This window comes from Podarcis melisellensis, assembly GCF_964234715.1.
Source record: "Podarcis melisellensis genome assembly, chromosome: 18".
NCBI classification, from domain to species: Eukaryota; Metazoa; Chordata; class Lepidosauria; order Squamata; family Lacertidae; genus Podarcis; species Podarcis melisellensis.
In genome coordinates this window covers 7,133,100-7,157,928 of record NC_138536.1, presented here as the reverse complement: position 1 = coordinate 7,157,928, position 24,829 = coordinate 7,133,100, and the positions used below count along the sequence as shown (strand labels likewise).

The following is a 24,829-nucleotide window of genomic DNA, read 5'->3' as shown; positions in this document are numbered from 1 at the left end:
CCAGAGTCGGTCACGACTGGACCTTTACCTTTACCTTGGGTTAAGAACTTAATTTGTTCTGGAGGTCCGTTCCTAACCTGAAACTGTTCTTAACCTGAAGCACCGCTTTAGCTAATGGGGCCTCCTGCTGCCGCCGCACTGCCGGAGCCCGATTTCTGTTCTGAAGAAAGGTTCTTAACCCAAGGTACTATTTTTGGGTTAGCGGAGTCTGTAACCTGAAGCATCTGTAACCTGAAGTGTCTGTAACCTGAGGTACCACTGTACATTCCAACTGTGAGATACCGCATCTTAGACTTCCTGCAATGCCAAAACATCATTCCGGGACATGGCAGGGAATGTTAAATACTGAGTGTCTCACAATCACCTGAAACATGCAGAAAGCAAGGAGAGGAAAAGGCAATAGCTGTGCAAATGGTCTGAGAGGATGACTCTTTGATTGCTTCAGAAGGTGTGAGGTTCATAGGGGGGCAGTGAATTCAGGCAGCAAAGCAGACTCACGCGGACATGGCTATGAAATGAAGCCGAATCCCGAGAGATCGAAAACACACGCCGTTTCCATCGAGGAAGAACGTGTGACTCCCTGTAGATCTCACAAGGCTTATTTATCGGAGCTGAGAAGCTGTGATGGGATCAGGAGGGGGGGGGGTGTTAAGTGGAAGTGGTGCTAAAACCGACCAGGTTGGTAGCCGGCTAAGACCATATAGGGATTGGAAAGCAAAAGACCTCGCCTTATCGCACCGAAGGAAACCGAGCCGGGAGATTCAGACCTCAGTTCCCCCTAGATGTAAGTCAGACTGATAAATCTTTGATGAACAAGGCTGAGCAAAAAAGCTATTTGATCTGAGGCAGAGATAAAAAAGAGCATAGAGGACTCAGAAAAGCTGGAAGATGGGTATGTTCCCTTCCTCTCCTCCGGAACCTTTGTTACGAATAATGCATTTTGGAAATGGCTGGGAGAGCTATCTGCCACGAATGGGGGCCACACCCAACAAGACCCTGCACTGCGGGTGGGGAGGGGGAAATGGGGCTGTGGTGGGAACGGATGGGGGGGGGGAGTTGGAGGCTTGCCAGGGGAGGGGAAGCAGATGTGGGGCTGAGCCCCACTCTTCTATATAAAGCAATGGCAAAGTCCTTGAATGCCCACAAATCTGCGTCAACCTCAAATTTGCACAGCCCCAGCATAAAGGTACGTAAGAGATTACAGTGGTACCTCGGGTTACATACGCTTCAGGTTACAGACTCCGTTAACCCAGAAATATTACCTCGGGTTAAGAACTTTGCTTCAGGATGAGAACAGAAATTGTGCTCTGGTGGCGCAGCGGCAGCAGGAGGCCCCATTAGCTAAAGTGGTGCTTCATTCAGGTTAAGAACAGTTTCAGGTTAAGTATGGACCTCCAGAACGAATTAAGTACTTAACCTATGTGCACTGCTCTGGTTCGCCAGAAGCGGCTTAGTCCTGCTGGCCACATGACCCGGAAGCTGTACGCCAGCTCCCTCGGCCAGTAAAGCGAGATGAGCGCCGCAACCCCAGAGTCGGTCACGACTGAACCTAATGGTCAGGGGTCCCTTTACCTTTACATTATGTTATTAAATGCATCTTTGCACACATTGCTTGGTTGGAGAACTGCATTGCAAAATTCAGGAAAGTGTTAATTTCAAAGACTCTCAGCAGCCTCTGTCCTGCCCCACCCCCTGGATTCCTGGAACAATCAAGGGACCAGACAGCTATGGCACTCATCTGCAAGAAAACCCAAGTGAAGGAATAGAGATTTTTACAGCCTGCATCTTTGCTAACCCAAACATTGCATGATCCATTTGGTAAGGAAACCAAGTTCTTTCCCTTTTTAAAGTTCTTTGGAACCTTTTCCCCTCTTTGTTTTACTGCCAGCAGATGGAGACTTGCTTGCTGTGACTTCCGTCAACTCCGTGGGTAAAACATTCACTTATTTGCAAAGCTAAGTGTCTGGGATTTATTCAAGCCTAGGTATTTTCGGGGGCAATACTTGTTTAAAGGTGGATGAGGACAGATGCAAATCTAGCCAAGTTTTAATGTGCTTGGAGCAGTCACCATGTGATGGCCTGGGATTCCGATTCCGAGAGTGAACCGGAGGAATCCCAGCCGGCACAGGAGTCCCCGCCTCCAGGGCCGGCTGAACTGGGGCAGGGCCTTGATTCTGAGGAGCCTGCACCTGGGCCGGATCCTCAGGAGCAGACACCAGGTGAATCCATTCTGGCCCCAGAGGTGGTTGAGGACTCAGTGCCTGCAGGTGAGTCTCCCCCTGGGCCCAGTAACCCTCCAGCCTCTCCTGAACTGCAGAGGCTCAGGGCAGAGAGGCGGAGGGAAGTGGTTTCTCCCAGGAGGAGTGCTCGCCTTAAGGCCAGGAGAGGCGGGGCTCCTGGGGGCTGGGGCCGCCCCTGGCCTCAGAGAAGATAAAGGCCAGTCAGCCCGGTCCCAGGTTGCGGGAGCAACGTCATCATTGAAGAGCTGTTTCGGCCAGCATCCAGCCCTGTTCCTCCAGTGTTCCTGTTCCCCGCCCGGCTCCCTGCTTCTGATCTTCGAGTGTTCCTGTTCCCCGCCCGGCTCCCTGCTTCGGACCTCGCCTCGCACCTTGTGGACTAATTCCCGGCTAGTGACTCAGGACTGAACCTTGACTACGGTACCAGTAACCTCCCCCCCGGGACCAGCACACACCATTGTGCTTAACTCTTGCTACGAGGAAGCAAGAATCTCTCTTCCAGACCTCTCCCCCCCCAAATTTAGGGGGTGCTGCTGGAATTTGCATTTCCCCTTCCCAAACTCCCTCCCTCCCAAGTGTGGTCTCTCTCCAGCCCCCTGACATTTCCTGGTGTGCAATAACCTCCCCCTGCCAGCTGCTTACGGGTCAAAAAGGTCATTGTGTTACCGAACTTAGCTGCTCCTTCCACGGGGATATAAATCCATATCTTACTGTCAGATAAAGTCACCGTTGGGGGAAAGAAAATCCTGCTCAGAATCGTTGATAGGGCAGCCCCGGGTGAGTGGCGCTCGTGAATTTTAATTCAGGAAGGAAGAGCAGATGTCGAACGGAGCCAGAGGGTGGAGGAGCAGTGAGGCAGCTGCTGTTTCTCTAAGAACTTGGGTTGCCTGCAAAGGAGGATAGAGCACAGACTGCTAGGATCCATCCCAACCTATTCAGGACTGCATAGCAAACCGGCAAAACAGGTGTCCGTGTACCAGCCACAAAATCCATGTACATATGCTACAACAGCAGCAAGAATACTCATTGCAAAGTACTGGAAGACACAGGATCTACCCACTCTGGAAGAATGGCAGATGAAGGTGATAGACTATATGGGACTGGCAGAAATGACTGGCAGAATCCGAGACCAGGGAGAAGAGTCAGCGGAAGAAGACTGGAAGAAATTCAAAGACTATTTACAGAAATATTGCAAAATGAATGAATGTTAGAATGATGTCGGATAGAAATTAAGCGGTTTCCAGCTGTAATGTTTTAAGAGAATATGGAAAAATGGTTTAGAAGCAGGTTAAAACTTATTGATAAGGATTTGCTGAACTAACAATTTGAATTGGAATACAAAAAAGGGAGGTATGAGGTGGTCTGGGAAATAAGTTAATGAAAAATAAGTTATTGAAACTTTGTGTGTTTTTAAGTATTTTTGTTTATGTATTTTTGTTATTTTTTCTTTTTGACTTTTTTATTGTATTAATATTGAAAACTTTAATAAATATCTTTTTTTAAAAAACAAAATCCATGTACAGCCACAAAACCCACTGCAAATCTTCATGCCTCCTGTGTGCTGATCCCGGGGGGTAACTGAGCGGCATGGTCCGAGTCCAGTCCCAGGTCAAGGGTGTGGTATGGAGCCTGTCCGTCAAGGCTGAAGCGGGGTCCAAGGCAAGGAGTCGGGTGTGGTCAGGAACTCTGGCAGAAGAGCAGGACAGGGTGCAGGCAGGAACTGTTGTTGTTGAGTCATTTAGTCGTGTCCGCCTCTTCGTGACCCCCTGGACCAGAGAACCCCAGGCCCTCCTGTCTTCCACTGCCTCCCACAGTTTGGTCAAACTCATGCTGGTAGCTTCGAGAACACTGTCCAACCATCTCGTCCTCTGTCATCCCCTTCTCCTTGTGCCCTCCATCTTTCCCAACATCAGGGTCTTTTCCAGGGAGTCTTCTCTTCTCATGAGGTGGCCAACGTATTGGAGCCTCAGCTACACGATCTGTCCTTCCAGTGAGCACTCAGGGCTTATTTCCTTCCGAATGAATAGGTTTGATCTTCTTGCAGTCCATGGGACTCTCAAGAGTCTCCTCCAGCACCAGAATTCAAAAGGCTCAATTCTTTGGCGATCAGCCTTCTTTATGGTCCAGCTCTCACTTCCATACATCACTACTGGGAAAACCATGGCTTTAACTATATGGACCTTTGCTGGCAAGGTAAGCAGGAACTAGCAACCAACAATGTTGCTCCTGCAACCTGGGACTGGGGCTGGCCGGCTTTTATCTGCCCTGAGGCATAGGGCGGCCCCGGTCCATAGGTGACTCACCTCTCCTGGCCTGGAGGCGAGCCCTCCTCCTGTGGGAACTTAGTTCCCTCCGCCTCTCTGCCCTGAGCCTCTGCAGCTCAGGAGAGGCTGGAGGGTTACCGGACCCAGAGGCAACCTCAGCTTCCTCTGACGGGGCTGGGAGAGGAGCACCGGCAGGCAATGGGTCCTCCATCACCTACGGAGCCAGAGCAAATTCAGCTGGTGTCTGCTCCTGAGGATCCGGCACAGGTGAGGGCCCTTCAGACTCATGCCCCAGCCCTGGCTCAGGCGGTCCTGGAGGCGGAGATTCCTCCTGTGCAGGCTGGGATTCCTCAGGCTCAGCCTCTGAATCCGATTCCCAGGCCATCACACCCTGTCTCAAAGGGACATGAGAGGTGGGTAACCTCAGGAATCGGATGCAGCCCTCCAGAACTCATTGGAGAAAAAGCTGGGATATAAAGGCAAGCGCAAGGAGTTCCCAGTCAAAAACCTGAGCTGGTTCAGATGAAGATGAAGATGCACAAGTGTGGGAAGGCAACTGGGATGACGACGATGTGGAAGATGATTTCTCCAATCAGCTAAGAGCTGAAGAAGAAGAAGAAGAAGAGTTTGGATTTGATACCCCACTTTATCACTACCCGAAGGAGTCTCAAAGCGGCTAACATTCTCCTTTCCCTTCCTCCCCCACAACAAACACTCTGTGAGGTGAGTGAGGCTGAGAGACTTCAGAGATGTGTGACTGGCCCAAGGTCACCCAGCAGCTGCATGCGGAGGAGCGGGGAAGCGAACCCGGTTCACCAGATTACGAGTCCACCGCTCTTAACCACTACACCACACTGGCTGGGTTTCCTGGCCCATCTGGCTGGGTTTCCCCAGCCACTCTGGGCAGCTCCCAACGGAATATTAAAAGCACAATAAAATGTCAAACATTAAAAACTTCCCTAAACAGGGCTGCCTTATGGTGTCTTCTAAAATCATTGTTTATTTCCTTGACATCTGATGGGAGGGCATTCCACAGGGCGGGCACCACTACTGAGAAGGCCCTCTGCCTGGTTCCCTGTAACCTCACTCCTCACAGGGAGGGAACCGCCAGAAGGCCCTCGGAGCTGGACCTCAGTGTCCGGGCAGAACGATGGGGGTGGAGACGCTCCTTTGGGTATACTGGGCCGAGGACGTTTAGGGCTTTCAAGGTCAGCACCAACACTTTGAACGACTCTCAGGATCTCCTTCCAATCCTACAATTCTATGAAAATACAAGAGGCGTAATAATAGTAGTAGTAGTAGTAGTAGTAGTAATAATAATAATAATAATAATTTATAATTTATAATTTATACCCCGCCCATCTGGCTGAGTTTCCCCAGCCACTCTGGGCAGCTTCCAATCAAGTGTTAAAAACAATACAGTATTAAATATTAAAAACTTCCCTAAACACATTCCCTTTCTTCGAACCATTATTAGGAAGCTTCTTTTCCAAAAACCCTTTCGACGGTCGGTCCTGTGTTATTTTGCCCTGCTCTCTGCCCTGGGATCGAGGGACGGTCGAAGAAGCACACCCACCTCTTCCTGCTCCTTCCGCAGGGAGGGATTGGCCAGCGCCGGTGACCTGGATGGTTGCCGGGCGTGGCTGTCGCTTGCTGAGGAATCCACTTTGCAGGCATCTTCCCTTCCCCGGCAGTTTGCATAGCAACTCGCTTAGCAACCCGTCAGCTGTTCAGCCTTTCTTTCTCTCTCTCTCGAAAAAAAAATCAAACCAGCTTCCTATCTTCGACTGAATGTCAAGAAAAATCCCGAGGAAGGGAGAGCAGGAAAGGGAGATGGGAGGAATGCTAATCACCTCATAAGACTGAATTGCTTTCCAGAAGTTACCTCGTTTGACCCCCCCCTCGGTCCAAGGGCTTGCCAGGCACCCCCCCCCATCCCAATTATTCTGGGCTAGGCAACCTTAAGAACCAGATTGCATGCCTAATTTCACATGACTCTTGGACTAATAGGCTGTACTGAGAGATCTCTGGAATAAAGGCAGGGTATTTTTTACTTTGAAGAAATGGAGGCAGTGAGAGATTTTACTTTCTTGGGCTCCATGATCACTGCAGATGGTGACAGCAGTCACGAAATTAAAAGACGCCTGCTTCTTGAGAGAAAAATAATGACAAACCTAGATAGCATCTTAAAAAGCAGAGACATCACCTTGCCAACAAAGGTCCGTATAGTTAAAGCTATGGTTTTCCCAGGAGTATGGAAGTGAGAGCTGGACCATAAAGAAGGCTGATCGCCAAAGAATGGATGCTTCTGAATTCTGGTGCTGGAGGAGACTCTTGAGAGTCCCATGGATTGCAAAAAGATCAAACCTCTCCATTCTGAAGGAAATCAGCCCTGAGTGCTCACTGGAAGGACAGATCCTGAAGCTGAGGCTCCAAGACTTTGGCCACCTCATGAGAAGAGAAGACTCCCTGGAAAAGACCTTGATGTTGGGAATGATGGAGGGCACAAGGAGAGGGGGAAGACAGAGGACAAGATGGTGGGACAGTGTTCTCGAAGCGACCAGCATGAGTTTGACCAAACTGCGGGAGGCAGTGGAAGACAGGAGTGCCTGGCGTGCTCTGGTCCAGGGGGTCACGAAGAGTCAGACACGACTAAATGACTAAACAACAAATTTTTAAATTTAAAAATAAATTCACATAGTTGGGAAAAGGGGAATGAGAAAGAGAAAGATAAGGGGTGCCCTGCACAGTTTCCCATGTCGGACTCTAGTCTGTTTATTGTTCTGGCAGAGCTGATCTGAGATTTCAAAGAGAACCAGGATGAACATTTGGGCTCGAAGCGGGGTCTGCATTTCCCATTACACCTCTGCCTTTCTGTTTTCTACCTACCACAATTGCAAAAGATACTCTGCATTATCAGAGTCGACTGGACTGGTTTGGGGGCTGGGTTTTTTAAACTGTTTTTTAAAAACTTTGTCAAACTTTGGTGGTTCCCCCAGATGTGGCATACCCTCCAACTTTTCTCCGATGAAAATATGGATGCCCTATTTAATTACAGTGGTACCTCAGGTTACATACGCTTCAGGTTACATACGCTTCAGGTTACATATGCTTCAGGTTACAGACTCCGCTAACCCAGAAATAGTGCTTCAGGTTAAGAACTTTGCTTCAGGATGAGAACAGAAATTGGGCTCCGGTGGCACGGCGGCAGCGGGAGTCCCCATTAGCTAAAGTGATGCTTCAGGTTAAGAGCAGTTTCAGGTTAAGTACAGACCTCCAGAATGAATTAAGTACTTAACCTGAGGTACCACTGTATATCTATATCATCTATATCTATGCAGGGGTACCTTGGGTTAAGAACTTAATTCATTCCGATGTATGACTGTAAATATGAAAATATGAAATTAAGTCAAACCATTTTTGCAGGCGAGAAATAAAATATAAAAAATCAATGTGTGAGTGGGGGGGGGGGACAAGAAATTTTCCGCACCAGGTACCACCTGACCTTGCTAAGCCACTGGGAAAGCCCTGTCTCTTGCAGGAGCAAATTTCACTGTGTCTGGTCTGAAATTGCCTCTGGGAAGCCCACAAACAGACTACAGGGAGCGCAATCATTTGCTACTCAGGATTCTCAGGAACAGGTTAGTTACAGACATCCTGTCTGTGATCCTGGGGGCTGAAAGAGAGCTGTTATATTCACCAGAGATTTGTAGGCTTGGACACATATGTCTCTTTCTGGTCCATGTCACTTTTGTTTTCCATGTGGTCATTCAGAAGTCCGCTCTATTTCTGCATCAATCAACAAAAATTGCATTTGTACATTTCCCTCTCTTCAAATGTGTCTTTTCACATGCATTTCCTCCTAGAATATATGCTTGTTGTTTGCATTTTATCCCAGCAATATGCATTTCTGTATGTGTTTGAACTTGAAATACCTTTTTTTTGAGCCGAGTGCTGCATTGCAAAATTTGCAGAAGTGCAAAAACAGAGTTTGCTGCATTCTGTTCCACATACAGTGGTACCTTGAGTTAAGTACTTAATTCGTTCCAGAGGACCGTACTTAACTTGAAACTGTTCTTAACCTGAAGCACCACTTTAGCTAATGGGGCGTCCTGCTGCCACCGCGCTGCTGGAGCATGATTTCTGTTCTTATCCTGAAGCAAAGTTCTTAACCTGAAGCACTATTTCTAGGTTAGCGGAGTGTGTAACCTGAAGCATATGTAACCCAAGGTACCACTGTTCAGTGGTGCCTCTGGTTACAGACACTTCAGGTTACAGATGCTTCAGGTTACAGACTCTGCTAACCCAGAAATAGTACCTCAGGTTAAAAACTTTGCTTCAGGATGAGAACAGAAATCGTGCTCTGGCGGCATGGCAGCAATGGGAGGCCCCATTAGCTAAAGTGGTACCTCAGGTTAAGAACAGTTTCAGGTTAAGAATGGACCTCCAGAACTAATTAAGTACTTAACCCAAGGTACCACTGTATTCAATTTATATACAGTGGTACCTCTAGTTAGGAGGGACGTGGGTGGCACTGTGGGTTAAACCACAAAACCTAGGACTTGCCGATCAGAAGGTCGGTGGTTCGAATCCCCGCGACAGAATGAGCTCCCGTTGCTCAGTCCCTGCTCCTGCCAACCTAGCAGTTCGAAAGCACGTCAAAGTGCAAGTAGATAAATAGGTACTGCTCCAGCGGGAAGGTAAACGGCGTTTCCGTGCACTGCTCTGGTTCGCCAGAAGCGGCTTAGTCATGCTGGCCACATGACCCAGAAAAACTATCTGTGGACAAACGCCGGCTCCCTCGGCCAATAAAGCGAGATGAGCGCCACAAGCCCAGAGTTGGTCACGACTGGACCTATTGGTCAGGGGTACCTTTACCTTTACCTCTAGTTATGAACTTAATTTTTTCTGGAGGTCCGTTCTTTTTTCCCTTTGGTAGATCATTTATTAATTTTCCAATACCTACACTGTGTCGAGCCTTGCTACCTATTTTGCTGAGACCATGCCCAGAATTTCTTTCATTTCTCTTCGTCCAAAAGCAGCTCTAAGATGCCACACTGCCTTTCCCTTACTGTAATTAGTGACGTTTCTGCAGGCAAAGAGCCGTCTGGAGGGGAAGCGGCATTTGCTTAATTAAAAACAATTAATCAGGGCTTAGGGGTTTGGGGAGAGGAAATTCTGTTGTTGTTGTTTAACCAGAAGAGCCCCAGAAATGGATTTACTCACAGCCAAAAAGCCTCAGTTGGGGTGCCTTTGAATTGTTCCAACTATTCCCATTTACTATAACAAATGCAGCATTTTTTCATCTCTGCCTAGCTAAGCAGCTGGCCCCTTACCTCTCTCGCCCTGACCTCGCCACTGTGATCCATGCAATGGTCACCTCCAGACTGGATTATTGTAACTCGTTCTACGTGGGGCTGCCCTTGAGACTGATCCAGAAACTCCAGCGGGTGCAGAATGCCGCGGCGAGGCTCCTTACGGGGTCCTCACTGCGGGATCACATTCATCCGGTACTATACCAGCTGCACTGGCTCCCGGTGGAGGACAGGATCAGGTTTAAGGTGCTGGTTTTGACCTTTAAAGCCCTATACGGCCTAGGACCCTCGTACCTATGGGACTGCCTCTCCTGGTATGTCCCACAGAGGAACTTACGGTCTTCAAATAAAAACATCTTGGAGGTCCTGGGCCGCAGGGAGGTTAGACTGGCCTTGACCAGAGCCAGGGCTTTTTCGGCCGTGGCCCCAATCTGGTGGAACGCTCTGTCACAAGAGACCAGGGCCCTGCGGGACTTGACATCTTTCGGCAGGGCCTGCAAGACAGAGCTGTCCCACCAGGACTTTGGCCAAGGCACAGCCTGACTCCCCACTTTGGCAATCTTCACAGAACTCTAGCCCAATGGTTGCCATTAATTTGACTCTGAATTGATTTTAGAATGAATTGATTTCAGAATGTATTTCAATTAATTGATTGTGATTTTATGTAAACTGTGTTATTTTTACTGTTGTTAGCCGCTCTGAGCCCAGCTTTGGCTGGGGAGGGTGGGATATAGATATTTTATTATTATTATTATTATTATTATTATTATTATTATTATTATTATTATTATTATTACTTGGAAAGAGGCTGAGTCACAGGATGGAGAGCAGGGCTGCATCTAACAATCCTCCCATTGGCCGACTTCAAACTTATTGGATCAGCTCCAACCTCTTCTGGTTCTGAGAGGCTGTCTCTGAGTTTGTTCCTGCCTGATTGTTCCTGCCTGATTGTGCTTCCAGCAAGCTTTGGCTGTGTTCTAGCCTGCTCTCAGCTACTGCCTTATCAGTCTCTCTGTCAACATCAGGAAGAGCCAGTGTGGTGTAGTGGTTAAGAGCAGTAGACTCGTAATCTGGTGAACTGGGTTCGTGTCCCCATTCCTCCACATGCAGCTGCTGGGTGACCTTGGGCCAGTCACACTTCTCTGAAGTCTCTCAGCCCCACTCACCTCACAGTTTGTTGTGGGGGAAGAAGGGAAAGGAGATTTTTAGCTGCTTTGAGACTCCTTCGGGTAGTGATAAAGTGGCATATCAAATCCAAACTCCTCCTCCGCCGCTGCTGCTGCTTCTTCTTCTTCTTCTTCTTCTTCTTCTTCTTCTTCTTCTTCTTCTTCTTCTTCTTCTTCTTCTTCTTCTTCTTCTTCTTCTTCTTCTTCTTCTTCTTCCCCTGCCTGACTATCATCTAAGCCTCTCTGTTCCTGGCTGCTTTCTGCAGTTGACTGCAAACCTTCGCTAGGACCTGGCTCATTCCTGACATTTGACTTCTTCATCCTTTGTAAACCATATCAAAAAACTTTGTTGGGGTCCATAGAATCATAGAATCATAGAGTTGGAAGAGACCACAAGGGCCATCGAGTCCAACCCCCTGCCAAGCTGGAAACACCATCAGAGCACTCCTGACATATGGTTGTCAAGCCTCTGCTTAAAGACCTCCAAAGAAGGAGACTCCACCACACTCCTTGGCAGCAAATTCCACTGTCAAACAGCTCTTACTGTCAGGAAGTTCTTCCTAATGTTGAGGTGGAATCTTCTTACTTGTAGTTTGGATCCATTGCTCCGTGTCCGCTTCTCTGGAGCAGCAGAAAACAACCTTTCTCCCTCCTCTATGTGACATCCTTTTATATATTTGAACATGGCTATCATATCACCCCTTAACCTCCTCTTCTCCAGGCTAAACATGCCCAGCTCCCTTAGCCGTTCCTCATAAGGCATCGTTTCCAGGCCTTTGACCATTTTGGTTGCCCTCCTCTGGACACCTTCCAGTTTGTCAGTGTCCTTCTTGAACTGTGGTGCCCAGAACTGGACACAGTACTCCAGGTGAGGTCTGACCAGAGCAGAATACAGTGGCACTATTACTTCCCTTGATCTAGATGCTATACTCCTATTGATGCGGCCCAGAATTGCATTGGCTTTTTTAGCTGCCGCGTCACACTGTTGGCTCATGTCAACTTTGTGGTCAACCAAGACTCCTAGATCCACAAAACAAATTTCAAAACTAGATACAGTTAAAACGACCAGACAGACAGATGGAAGAAACCAAGGCAGTCATTTTGTTTTATCTAGGGCATAATGTTCTTTGTTTCTTATAACCTCCAAAGGAAACTTTGCAACGGCCAGTGTAATATCATTTGACCTGTCTTCCAAAAGATATTTAATATGGGAGGCTTCAGATTGTCCCGGCAAATTTGCCAGTAAGGGTTTGATCCCACAATACAGTAGGATATGCTTCATACAATCCACGTCCTGGGAACATAAACAAAGCCTTTTCTGATAGGGGGTGCCTTTCAGTCTGCCATTTAGAACTCCCGAGGGAATTACACTTATTCCGCCTTTGGTAAATAAACGCCGATAGGTAGGTACAGACAAATTCCTAAGGTATGAGGATATCTGAAAGTCGTACCCGTATTGGGTTCCAGCTGCGACCGGGCTACAAATTACATAAGATCGGGGTCGCAGGTCGCTATGTGAGATGTCCCAAAACCTTTGCCTCCGGGATTCAAGGGCAGTGTCGTAACCCAGATGATATAGGAGGGATGATGGCAGTCCAATCGAGGTGGCTTTTCTGGCCATAGTTTTCAGCCATGGGATGACAAACTTCTCGTTGGCAAAGCATTATTTCGCACTTTCAGAAACAACACCCGAAACGCAGCTATCCTTTGAAATTTGCACTTCTCCGAATTCTGCATGGGGAGGAAGATGGATCATCTTAACAGGGAAGAGACGGAGAGTTGTTTGGACTTAGCCGAAACGTCCTGTTGGGACTCCTTAAACCGGCTCACCCAATGCTTTAAGATAAGGCAAAGCTGGTATCTCTCGAGCTCCCAGGAAGGTTCTTAATTGTGCCCGGAAGACAACAGGAACTGAAGTTGCCAGCTTCCCAGTGGCGTATCCTCTGGAGGCCAAGGCAGCTGCATAATCAGGCTTTGGCGGCGTTCAGCCTGTGTGTTTTTTAAAACAGCAACACAACAGAGTTGCGTTGCCGCCGTCCCGGGGGACCTTCCTTCTACCGATCTTCCTCACTTACATCTGTGCATGGCTGCTTAATACTTCGCTCCTTCTGGGGGAACTTCCAACGTGACGCCGTTTGATGCTACAGCAGAGGGGAAGGCGGCGTTTAGCACCCAACAACGTCACCCCTTTGCAATCCCCAAAGGAGCCCCAGCAGTTACAAAGGCGGGTGGTTTTGTGGGGATTGTGATTCCGGCAAGGAATGAGGAAGTTCCCTTGACTATTTCTCCTGAGTACTAATAGGCAATTTGTTCCTCCAAGTGCGGGTCTCTGTGCAGTCAGAATGAGGACCATGCAACTGCCCCAGTCAGATCCTGAATCCCAAGCCAAACTTTGCTGAATCAGACCCATCTGGAATTAAACTGGAGCAGGTTGAGGCAGCTCCAGATCACCCCAGGTGTGATGGCCTGGGACTCGGGCTCAGACTCGGAACCAGAGGAGTCTCAGTCCGCCCCGGATCCTTTGCCTCAGGTGGCATCTGAACCTAGTCTGGGGCCTGATCCTGAAGAGTCCCAGTCTGCACAGGTTCCCCTGCAACAAACCCCAGCTGGGCTGAGTCAGGGGCCTGAGCCTGCCCTGGCTCCAGATGCGGGGATGACCTCGTTGCCTCCAGCTGGGCCATCGCTTACAGCTGCTCCAAAACCGGTTGGGTCAGGGGAGGCTGAGGCAGCCCCTGGGTCTAGGAACCCACCGACATCTCCTGAGCTGCAGAGACTGAGGTCTGAGAGAAGGAGAGACCTGAGTACTCGCAGGAAGAGTGCTCACCTTCTGGTGAAACAGGGAGTCGCTGGGGGATCAGGACCGGCCGTTACCCCGATAAAGATAAAAGGCTGTCGGACCCTGCCCCAGGTTGAGGGAGCAACATTGCTGTTTGCTAGAACCTGTCTGAGACCCTGACCTTGCCTGGTGTCCTGCCTTGGCCCCGTTGGACTGATTCCTCGCGGAAGCCTTGGCTTCGGGACTGGACCTAGACTGCGTTGCTTGGGTAAAATCCAGCACACCAGGTCAGGTGCACTTAGAGCGGCATGGGGCTTTCGAAAGGGGGCAGTCAGGGGGCAAGGAGGGAAGGGGGAAGAGGGTGACTGTTATGGACTGGTTGGAGCCAGAGGAATGGTGGGAGGAACTAGCTGGGAAGGGAAGGAGAAGGAGCAGAGCCTGGGAATGGTGGTGGGATGACGATGAGTGGACAGAGGGAGAGAAGAAAGAGAATCCTGGGAGGAGGTGGTGTTGGAGCTGAAGGAGAAACAGGGCTTAGTGATCAGGGAAGAACTGCTTCCTCCTCCTTGGAAACCAAGCCTGATGAGGAACGGTTGAAGGAGCTGGGTATGTTTTGCCTGGGAAAGAGGAGACTGAGAGGAGAGGTGATAGCCAACTTCAAATATCTCAAGGGCTGTCACATGGAAGAGGAAACAAGCTTGCTTTGGAAGGTAGGACCCGAACCAATGGCTTCAAGTTACATGAAGAAGAATGTGATGGCCTGGGATTCGGACTCGGATGCTGAACCTGAGGGATTCCAGCCTGCACAGGATTCCCCGCCTCCAGAGCCAACTGAGCCGGGGCTGGATCCTGAGCCTGAAGGGTGCTCACCTGTGCTGGGTCCCCAGGTGCAGGCAGCGGCTGAGTCTGCTCCGGCTCCTGAGGTGATGGAGGACCCATTTCCTGCAGGTGCTCCACTCTCAGCCCTGTCAGGGGAAGCTGAGGTTGCCTCTGGGTCCGGTAACCCTCCAGCCTCTCCTGAGCTGCAGAGGCTCAGGGCAGAGAGGCGGAGGGAACTAAGTTCCCGCAGGAGGAGTGCTCGCCTCCAGGCTGGGAGAGGCAAGTCACCAGAGGATCGGGGCCGCCCTATGCCTCGGGGCAGATAAAAGCCAGCCAGCCCAGTCCCAGGTTGCGGGAGCAACGTTGTTGGTTGCTAGTTCCTGTCTGAACCCTGTCCTGCTTTCCTGCCAGAGCTCCTGACCCGCCCTGGCTCCCTGCTTGCCAGCCTGTTCCTGACTTCACCCGACTCCCTGCCCTGCACCCAGCTTCAGCTACTACAGACTGCCTCCATGTTGCACCTTTGACCACGGACCGGACTTGGACCTTGCTTCTCGGGTAATCCACTGGACTAGCACAAAGAAGAGGGCTGATAGACTTCAGAGAAGTGTGACTAGCCCAAGGTCACCCAGCAGCTGCAGGTGGAAGAGCGGGGAAGTGAACCCAGTTCACCAGATTACGAGTCCACTGCTCTTGACCACTACACCACACTGGCTAAACATCAGGAAGACCTTTCTGACAGCAAGAGCTGTTTGACAGTGGAACGGTCTCCCTCGGAAGGGGTTGGACTCTCTTTCCTTGGAGGTTTCTAAGCAGAGGTTGGATGGCCATCTGTCAGGGACGCTGTGATTCCTGTATTGTAGTGGGTTGGTCTAGATGACCTTGGGCTGCCTCCCAGCTATACAATTCTGTGATTCTATCGCACTCTCTTCTTCCCTTTGAAAAACCCTTTGGGGTCACTGAAGGGTGCAATGGGCTCGCTAGAATTTGGGAGTGGTTCGTACTGGTTGCTGTATGGAGATTGAGCACCCCCACTCCCCACACAGCCCCCTACCCTCTCACCGCCCCCTTTTTTTCTTTCCGTCTAAGCTGAATGGCAGCTTCTGGAAGTGGCTAACGCAGCGCTTGTTTCTGAATGATGCCGGCCTTTGGCCAAAGAGAAAAAAGGCGCCACAATAGCTCTGAATTGGCTGAGAGCGTGAATGGAACGCAGAGAGAAAAAATTGTGGAGAGGAACGGCCTGCACGGGTTCAAGACTGGGACCTGTGCCTTGGGAGGGAGGGAGTGGAACGGCAGGGTTTGGGTGGTCCTGTCCTTCAGGATTCTGGCCTCCATGGAAAAAAAATGTGATCCTGGGTTCCTCTGCCAGCCTTCTTGGGGCTACGGGGTGGGGGCTTTTCATTTGGCTGGCCGTTAGGGATGAAGGAGAAATCCAACTTTGAGATATTTCCCTTTAAAGGTGAGCCTAGCAGATTTGCATTTGCACAAAGAGAGAGAGAAGAACTGACTGTAAGAGCTCTTTGACAGTGGAGCGGACTCCATGCTAGAGAGAGAGGGAGCCATGCTGCAGTGGTCTGTGTGCGTTTAGATGTAAAGAAAGTAGATTAGCCAAAATGCTGAGTTGCTGAGGTCTGTCACGCAAGTCACGGCCTTCATGAAAAGTTGGAAAGGCAACTTTGCATTCTCCCTGTTAGAATTCCCGCTCCATGATTGCAGTCACGGGATTGTTGTTTTTCACATGACGGTGTATGCTTTGACTCCACAGATTGGGAAGTGACGGAGACAGGATGTTTGTGTTCCTGTGTTCTGTGAAGTGGGACTATTGTCCTTTGTTCTTTTTCTCTTTGCTGTCTGATGCTTGAGAGAGAGGGAGCCATGTTGCAGTGCTCCGTGTGTGTTTATATGTAAATAAAGTAGATTAGCCAAAATGCTGAGTTGCTGAGGTCTGTCACGCGAACTGCGCAGACTCTGAGGATCCCTAAGTGTACCGATATCTGTTGGCATCGGTCACTGTGATGTTCAGGCAGAAGAAAGCTTTTGGTTTTTTTAAAATAATATTTATTGAAATTTTTAAGTTACAATATAAAACAAACAAACAAAATTATTACATAACATGACATATTTTCTTATCTCCTTAGGACCTCCTCACATCTCCCGCTCCTACCTTCCACGTTATAAAATTAAACCAGCCATTTATTACCTTACTTCCATCCTTACTGTCTGATTTTCCATGTTATATCTCAAATTTTAGATGCCTTAGTTATGCTCCTTGAAAAATTAAATTTAAATAATTATCCAAAAATTTTGTTTTTTCTCACATTTTAAACTTATCTTCCTAATTCACTTCATCTATTTTAATGATGCCAAATTGTTTCTAATCAAGCATCCTGCTTAACATTCATACAGTTTACAATGTTTTTGCAAATAAATCCTGAATTTTTTCCAGTCTTCTTCTACCGTCTCCTCTCCCAGGTCTCGGATTCTGCCGGTCATCTCGGCCAGTTCCATATAGTCCATCAGTTGCATCTGCCATTCTTCCAGTGTGGGTAGATCCTGAGTTTTCCAATGCTTCGCGAGAAGTATCCTTGCTGCTATTGTTGCGTACATAAAAAATGTTCGGTCCTTCTTTACCACCCCTTGGCCGACAATGCCCAAAAGGAAGGCCTCTGGTTTCTTAGAGAAGGTATACTTAAATACCTTTTTCAGTTCATTATATATCATTTCCCAGAAAACTTTTGACACTCCCAAATGATCGGCCAGGAGGGAGAGAACATGCCAGTCGGGCATGTGTCTCTGCCACGGTCCTACTCGAGTGTAGGCTGAGCTAATGACACTTAGACCATTCTTCTTCTCTCCTGTTCACCCTGAATTGCACCCTTGTTGCCTCCATCCCAGCTCAGGGAGAGGATGTCTCCTTGAGGGCGGCAGCGGAGCTGTGAGCTTGGAGGGAAAGCCAAGTGAGGTGCCACTTTTGCAACCCAGTTGCAGACGCCTTTCCTTTCCGCTCGGCAGATTTGCAGCCCTGCTGGGACCTCACCCCTGGGCCAACTTTTACACCCTCCTTAACTCATTTATTGCCTGGGTTTAAACGGTTCCCTTTTAGTTAATCCAGGAGCCGTCAGAAGCACTTGACTGTCTTGCATTCTCCTTCTCCTCCCTTGGTCCCCAGAGAAATCGCTTTGTGGATGTTCGCCGCTGACTCAGCTCCGTGCTCAGGGCTGCCTGTATTCCTCTGGATGGAGGCGGAGACTGAGAGCCACGTCTCAGCACTGGCCCCTCACCGGCACCAGGTGGGTGCCGCAGAACCACCGCTTCCCCCCAATTCCCCCTCCCCACCTTCTCTGAAAGCTGGAGGTTTCTTTTCCCAAAGGCCCACTTCTGCAGCTGCTTCCTTTAAAATAAAAATGGAAAAGAACAAAAATGAAAAAGCCAGCTAGCCAGCAGCTGCCTGGAGTTGATGGATTGAAAGTCAATCTGTTTAGACAAGGTATCAAACTACGCTTTCCCTGCAGATCTCCAGATACTACAATTCATGGCTTGAGACCAGTCTTTATCAGCAGTCTTCGGATCTGCTTACTCGCTCCGCCATCGAGGGAAGAGTGCGAGGAAAGGTTTGCAAGACCCTCTATCCACAGGGCAAGGGGTTAAGTTTAAGGTAGTGGCATTGTCCTCAATTTATTAAGGCTGATCGCCGAAGAATTGATGCTTTTGAATTATGGTGCTGGAGGAGACTCTTGAGAGTCCCATGGACTGCAAGAAGATCAAACCTCTCCATTCTGAAGGAAATCAGCCCTGAGTGCTCACTGGAAGGACAGCTCCTGAAGCTGAGGCTCCAAGACTTTGGCCACCTCAGGAGAAGAGAAGACTTCCTGGAAAAGTCCCTGATGTTGGGAAAGATGGAGGGCACAAGGAGAAGGGGACAACAGAGGACAAGGTGGTGGGACAGTGTTCTCGAAGCTACCAGCATGAGTTTGACCAAACTGCGGGAGGCAGTGGAAGACAGGAGTGCCTGGCGTGCTCTGGTCCAAGGGGTCACAAAGAGGCGGACACAACTAAGCGACCAAACAACAACAACAAAAGCTGGCTTTTGGACCCTAACAGGACTGGCCAGGCTGCATCTAAAGTCCCAACTTCTACTCAAAGTGGGACCATTGAAATTAACAGGCTCATGTAAGTCATGTCCTTTAAATTCAACGTGTCTGCTCTGAGCGTGGTTAACCTTGGACCAACCCACTATGTCCAGTTCTGGGTAAAAGGTAAGGCAAAAAACCCCTAGAAGATTAAGTCCAGTCAAAGGTGACTGTGGGGTTGCGGTGCTCATCTCGCTTTCAGGCTGAGGGAGTTGGCATTTGTCTGCAGACAGCTTTCTGGGTCATGTGGCCATCAGGACTAAACCGCTTCTGGCGCAACTGAACACCATGACAGAAACCAGAGCGCACAGAAATGCCATTTACCTTCCTGCTGGAGTGGTACCTATTTATCTACTTGCACTTGACGTGCTTTTGAACTGCTAGGTTGGCAGGAGCTGTTGCAGAGCAACGGGAGCTCACCCCATCTTGGGGATTCGAACTGCCGACCTTCCGATCGGCAAGCCCAAGAGGCTCAGTGGTTTAGACCACAGCGCCACCCGCACCCCACATGTTAAGAATGCTACTGAGAAACATAGAAGGCTGACCAGGATTGTGAGACCAAATCCTATGAGGACGGAGGGGGGGCAAAGCGGAGCATTTTGGTTCCCCCCACTTTCTCATTTTTCCAGTCTCATATCCTCAACCGTTCCAATCTGAGTGGGACTTCCTGGAATTACAGAAGCCATCTTGGTTTGTGCTTTGGCATGAATCAGCTGGCTTGCACCAGAGCGCTGGACCAAAAGATACTGATTATTTTTTCCCCATCGCGTGAGTTATCTGGCTCTCGCGCGAGCTAAGGACCAAAAAAAAAAATGAGCACCTGCGTTTTGATTAGTGGGATATTGGAGGGCATGCAATCTTAAATTGCGTTCTCTACATTCCCACATCAATTTGTGATTTCCTTTATAGTCCTCGTGGGGATTTGCCAGCGTTTTAGTGTAAATTTTCCCTAATCAGCACCTGCCCGCCTGCAATTTTGCCTAATCTACATGTTTCCGCAAAGCAATTCCGCCTAATAGAATGTGCTTTTGTATACTTTCCGAGGGTGGATGAAAGGGGAGAACTGGGCAAAAGAAAGTTGAGGTGTTCTCAAAGTAAAGGAAGGATTGAACTCTGATTAATAAGAATACACACAGAGGCTTGAACCAGCAAGACTCTGGGAAGGGTGCGTATAATAATCTCTCTCTGTGTCTCTCTCTGTCCCTCCACCCCTCGGCCCAGGTCATTTTATTCACGAAAGAACTTTTTACAGAGTGTTTGTAAGAACCAATCAGATTTCTTCTAAGCATTTCAACAAACCGCACGCGGGAACAAAGTTAAACTACAAACACTAGTTAGGCATGCATACTTTTGGGTAAATGAATGAAATCTACAAAGGAAAACTACAAAACTGCAATTCAGCAACCCCGGAGGTCATAAACAATCATTACACATGATAAGAAGGATGGCCAGGAGGCCAGCGATCATTATCACCTTTATGTGAAACCTGTTTCCTGGCCCTAAGATTAACATCCTAAGATTAACATATCAGAAAAGCTACATCGACAAAACTTGCCCACTATCTTAAAGGACCAAGATGCCTGCCTGGCGAAGCAACTGGGCTGCGTACGTGACTGGTCAAGAAAGAGAAATGGAACAGGGATGCAGAGTTGTGGAGTGATCAAGAATCATATCAAAATAGTTTAAACCCAGTCAACGCAATGCTTTCATTGCTGACACAGATGGCTTACCCTATATTTGTTATAATTCCTCATAACAGTCCCACCTGATCACTACAAAAGTGTGTGTGTGTGTCCTTTTGGGATGCAGTAGAAAGCCCCAACTAGGAAATAAAAATATCGCTCCGTTCCAATCCATGGAAACTCATGCTTGCTGCTGGGCGCAACCAACAGATTTTTCTGACTTCGATTTTTCTGACTTCGCCTGGAAACGATGCCTTATGAGGAACGGCTAAGGGAGCTGGGCATGTTTAGCCTGGAGAAGAGGAGGTGATATGATAGCCATGTTCAAATATATAAAAGGATGTCACATAGAGGAGGGAGAAAGGTTGTTTTCTGCTGCTCCAGAGAAGCGGACACGGAGCAATGGATCCAAACTACAAGAAAGAAGATTCCACCTCAACATTAGGAAGAACTTCCTGACAGTAAGAGCTGTTGGACAGTGGAATTTGCTGCCAAGGAGTGTGGTGGAGTCTCCTTCTTTGGAGGTCTTTAAGCAGAGGCTTGACAACCATATGTCAGGAGTGCTCTGATGGTGTTTCCTGCTTGGCAGGGGGTTGGACTCGATGGCCCTTGTGGTCTCTTCCAACTCTATGATTCTATGATTTCAGAACTACTGCCACCCCCAGACACAGCCATGAGGTGGAGCCGGATCAAAAGGAAGTTCAAATTCTGGGCGGAGCCTAGAGGAATGTGGAAGGTTGGGTGGAGGCTCTGGAGCAAAATGTGGGTGGGCATGGAGGAATCTAGAAGGCCTGGGGCCAGTTTGGGGCGGAGCTTGATGGGTCAATGGGTGGAGCCTGGTGAAATCTAGATTTTATAGATTCTAGACCAGGGCTCAGCAACCTTTATCAGCAGGAGGCCGGTCCACCGTCCCTCAGACCATGTGGTGGGCTGTACTGTATTTTGGAGGGAATTCCTGTGCCCCACAAATAACCCAGAGATGCATTTTAAATAAAAGGACATATTCTACTCATGTCAAAACATGCTGATTCCCGGACAGTCCGCGGGCCGGATTGAGAAGGCGATTGGGCCGGATCCGGCCCCCGGGCCTTAGGTTGCCTACCACTGTTCTAGGCTGCCTCACTTTACAAGGGAACCCTTTACAAAATATTTGAAGATGCAACAAAGTGAATTGGACTCCCTGACAGGTTTAGAATAAACACTCACAAACTTTTGATTGACAATAATCAGTTAAACAATTTAAGGAGATATACAACTTTGTAACATGCAGAGAACAGCATTCACAAAGAAACCAAAGACTGGAACTGAGGGAAGGCCGGGGGTGGGGTAGGGTGGGGGGAGGTAGGAAAATGGGAAATTAAGGATGACATGTTTTTGGATAATATGTTTTGTTTAAATTTTTAATGAAAAAAATCAAACAAACAAATTATATAATATCTATATCAATATCGATATTGATATACATCTCTATATCTCTATATCTCTATATCTCTATATCTCTATATCTCTATTTCTCTATATCTCTATATCTCTATATCTCTATATCTCGGGACATGGGTGGCGCTGTGGGTTAAACCACAGAGCCTAGGACTTGCCGATCAGAAGGTCGGTGGTTCCAATCCCCGCGACGGGGTGAGCTCCCATTGCTCGGTCCCTGCTCCTGCCAACCTAGCAGTTTGAAAGCACACCGGTGCAGGTAGATAAATAGGTACCACTCTGGCGGGAAGGTAAACGGCGTTTCCGTGCGCTGCTCTGGTTCGCCAGAAGCGGCTTAGTCCTGCTGGCCACATGACCCGGAAGCTGTACGCCGGCTCCCTCGGCCAGTAAAGTGAGATGAGCGCCGCAACCCCAGAGTCGGCCACGGCTGGACCTAATGGTCAAAGGTCTCTTTACCTTTATCTAGATAGATAGTAGATATAGATATAGACTGCCTCACTTCAGACTGCCTGAGAAGAACGTGTGTGTGTGCGTTTTAATGCTCAGACCCCCTAAAAACGCCTGGCTCACCGCAGACCCTCTGCACCCCTCTTTCGAAGCAGAGAGGCAGAAAACCAATGCAATAGAGCGCTCGCAAGCGCTGCATCCTGTTCCCTCTGTTTAAAGCCTTGAAATTTTGGCACGGTCAAAACCCAAGAACGAAGCTTTAAACACAGTATTTTCCAAATACTGCTGAGCTTAAGAACAACGGCATGTGCGGAGGGGCGACAAAATCCCCCCCCCAGCCTGCCTCACCGGAAAACTCTGACTCCTTGACTGTCAAATATATACAAAGCTGTGAGTGCCCGGGGAGGGGGCAGGGGGTGGGGTCAACCAGTCTTCTTTCCAGTCCTTCTCTCCTTTCTTTATCTTTTCTCCCCGAAAAAGACTCTGCATTAGGGAAAGAATCCCAGTTCAGCCTGACTTGGGGTCATTTTTGAAATACTGTATTCTGTGGCGGAATGGAATGGGGGGGGGGGGAGAGACAGGATAAAGCTGCTTTTTGTCATGGTGATGGCAGGGAATGCATTGAATGTTTAAGAACCGGCCAACTTAAGCGCTGGCGCCCAGTGCCAAAAGAGGATGGAGTTTGGCAGCTCGTTTTCTCATGCAAAACATTTTGTTGCCTCAGTGGGGTGGGTGGGGAGAGCTGAATCTGATCCTAAATATTTTTAAGGAGAGGGGATTAAGTCACACCGGAGAGAGCAATATATGGGGGGGGGGGAGAGAGACAACAGAAAGATTAGGCGTTTGGGTAAACAGCAGTCCAGAATAATTTTGCTTGCGGCAAAAAATGGATATACAGTAGTACCTCGGGTTAAGTACTTAATTCATTCTGGAGGCGTGTTCTTAACCTGAAACTGTTCTTAACCTGAAGCACCACTTTAGCTAATGGTTCCTCCTGCTGCTGCGGCACTGCCGCCGCACGATTTCTGTTCTCATCCTGAAGCAAAGCTCTTAACCCGAGGTACTATTTCTGGGTTAGCGGAGTCTGTAACCTGAAGCGTCTGTAACCTGAAGTGTCTGTAACCCGAGGTTCCACTGTACAGTGGTACCTCGGGTTAAGTACTTAATTCATTCCAGAGGTCCGTTCTTAACCTGAAACTGTTCTTTACCTGAAGCACCACTTTAGCTAATGGGCCTCCCGCTGTGCCGCCACCGCGCGATTTCTGTTCTCATCCTGAAGCAAAGTTGTTAACCTGAGGTACTATTTCTGGGTTAGCGGAGTCTGTAACCTGAAGCATATGTAACCTGAAGTGTCTGTAACCCGAGGTACCACTGTATATTCTCTGTCCCTGCAGGAGGAATGGGTGCTGGATTCAAATCTTACCTCAGCCACGGGGGTCCTAGACCGCGTCACACATTTCTGGCGTGAGGATTCGGCAGCCCAGTGGCCTTATTTTAATTTCATATGACTTCCTGAGACGAGGATGATCAGAGAGTGATGGAGTGTTGCAGAAAAAGAGACGGGAGGGGGATGAGGCGCAAAGAAAATTAAATTAAGCGAGATCTAATTTTTTCTGAAGGCGTGATCCTAATTCAATTGCAACACCTGATTGCAGATAGTCCTTTGGCCACCACGCAGTCGAGGTTCGCCGGGGCATGCCAGATATTCAGACCAGGCCGGAAGACACCAGAAATAGATTAATAGGGCAGAATTTTATTTGCGAGAAAGGTTGTTCCCTTATGCAGAAGTGAGGGCAAAGATTAAAGAAGCAGATCAATAGCTATTCCAGCAAGAAACTGTGTCTTCCAGAATGACAGAGTTGCCCCTCCCTTCTGAAGCTTGGAGACCAATTTGGGGTCCTCATCCTTCTAGCCTTAAAATTATGTCAATGCCCAGCTTTTTGGACCTATGCAAATCACGACACTGCCCCCTGGTATTTAATTGGCTACTTATCCCTAAATTGATGACCACTTCCCCTTATTTCTGATTTGATAGTTTCTTCAAGATATCATTGAAACGGGCTGTTCCTCTTACTCTTCCATCCTGACTTCTTAACCCAGCTCCTGTTTCCCCCCAGCCAAAATAGGCATAAAGGGTAAAGGGACCCCTGACCGTTAGGTCCAGTCGTGGCCGATTCATCTTGCTTTATTGGCCGAGGGAGCCGGCGTACAACTTCCGGGTCATGTGGCCAGCAGGACTAAGCCACTTCTGGCGAACCAGAGCAGCGTACGGAAACACCGTTTACCTTCCTGCTGGAGCGGTACCTATTTATCTACTTGTACTTTGACGTGCTTTCAAACTGCTAGGTGGGCAGGAGCAGGGACCGAGCAATGGGAGCTCACCCCGTCGCGGGAATTCGAACCGCCGACCGTCTAATCGGCAAGCCCAAGGGGCTCAGTGGTTTAACCCACAGCGCCACCTGCGTCATAGCTGAACACAATTTCCTACACACACAGACCCCATGTTCGCTTTCCTCCTTGCGTGGCAATTTCAGTTCTTCATTCTTGTTGGACATCTAT

The 24,829-nt window shown here is 48.7% G+C and overlaps 1 protein-coding gene and 1 long non-coding RNA gene across 2 annotated transcripts in view; one reads left to right on the top strand and one right to left on the bottom strand.

Moving 5' to 3' along the window:
- The window catches only part of LOC309361041, a 559,475-nt gene that overhangs the window by 228,472 nt on the left and 306,174 nt on the right, over window positions 1-24,829 (bottom strand). Inside the window, exon 2 of the long non-coding RNA XR_014164326.1 lies at window positions 19,948-19,982. This is a non-coding gene — a long non-coding RNA (uncharacterized lncRNA). The remainder of the gene's footprint in view (window positions 1-19,947; window positions 19,983-24,829) is intronic.
- Window positions 1-24,829, top strand: part of SEMA6B (semaphorin 6B) — a 388,774-nt gene that overhangs the window by 95,662 nt on the left and 268,283 nt on the right. The gene's annotated exons all lie outside the window — the stretch shown is intronic.